General features: G+C 34.8%; 1 non-coding gene across 1 annotated transcript; it reads left to right on the forward strand.

Annotated features, from left to right (window-relative positions):
- The first annotated feature begins 395 nt into the window (after window positions 1–395).
- On the forward strand, window positions 396–502 carry LOC121220530 (small nucleolar RNA R71). The gene has a single exon (XR_005917740.1). It is a non-coding gene; the product is annotated as a small nucleolar RNA R71 (small nucleolar RNA).
- Window positions 503–1,436: the final 934 nt, after the last annotated feature.

The raw sequence follows: 1,436 nt of genomic DNA on the forward strand, positions 1-1,436 counted from the left end.
CTACATAATAGACAGAATCAGGATTTGATGGACAATTCGCAAACAAATGTCTGTCCCTACAGTATACGTAGGAAATAACGTCAAATTGGATTGGTGGCTGAGCTACAACATTATTCAGTCCGTTAGTAGAAAATTTTTGAAGCACTGAAGAAATTTAAGATACCTAAGCTGCTAATGAAATGAGAGCATCCACTTTATGCACTCTTGCTACTCGTCTTTTTGAAGCTGCCCAATTGATTGACCACTGATAATTGTTAATTGCTATTCTCTCGATAATTTCATAAGCCTCATTATAAGATTTAGACAGGAGATCACCATTCGCAGAAGCATCTACCACCATCCCAGTGTGTGCGTTAAGACTGTTGTAAAATGTCTCCAGTTGGATGCAATGCAGAATCCCATGGTGAGGGAATTTGAATATTAACTCTTTAAATCTTTCCTATGCCTCGTATAAGGATTCAGAATCTATTTACTGAAAAGTAGTGATCTCATTCCACAACTTAGAATTTTTTCTAGTTAGGAAATACTTAACCAAGAAGTGTTCCACTAATTCTTGCCATGTAGAAATTGAACTGGGAGACAATAAATTAAGCCATGCTCGTGCTCTATCTCACAGCGAGTATGGAAACAATTTCAATCTCAATGCGTCTTTGGTTCAACTGGCTATCTTGAAGGAATCACTCACCTCTATGAACAGCAGAAGGTGAAGGTGCAGATCTTCTATGGGCATTCTGCTAAACTGGCTCACTGTCTGAAGCATCTAGAACATCATAGGCTTCAATTCAAACTAATTTGCCTTGATCTCCGGTCTCCTACTTCCTGGATTAAGCTCATTAAAAAGTAGCACAGCATACTGCCTTATGGCTCGATCCCTATCATCAACAACAAGGATTGGATTACGAGCATTAGCAACTCAATTCCCTTTAACTTCGTTTCGATTTTCAAGATCCATTTGTGTGGCTTGTCTCTGGCCTAGTCTTTCTCGTCTCTTTTGTCTAAATATCTACTCGATTTTAGGGTTTACAGTGAGTAAGTCGATGATTCGATTAATGCTCATAAACACCTGAAAATAAAATCACAAAAAATAAAAGATTAATTAAAATAAAAATAAATAAACCAAATTGCAAAAAATAATTTCAAAAATAATCATTAAATTAACAATCCTCAACAATGGCACCAAAAACTTTCTTCGTGACATAATGTGCAAGTATCACAGTCGTTATCAAGTGATAAGTGAGTAAAAGAAGTATCTTCTCCCCAAGGACTGTATTGATTGATCAACAATTGTAAAATTAATGTTTAATAAGTTGGTTATGAAAATAAAATACTTGAACTTGATGGATGTCTTAATTAAATTAAAAACTAATACGCAAATGAGATAAAATAAAATGCAATGAATGTTTAGCAGCAATTTACAATATTTAACAACAATAACA

Source organism: Gossypium hirsutum, chromosome D08, assembly GCF_007990345.1.
Source record: "Gossypium hirsutum isolate 1008001.06 chromosome D08, Gossypium_hirsutum_v2.1, whole genome shotgun sequence".
Lineage (NCBI taxonomy): Eukaryota > Viridiplantae > Streptophyta > Magnoliopsida > Malvales > Malvaceae > Gossypium > Gossypium hirsutum.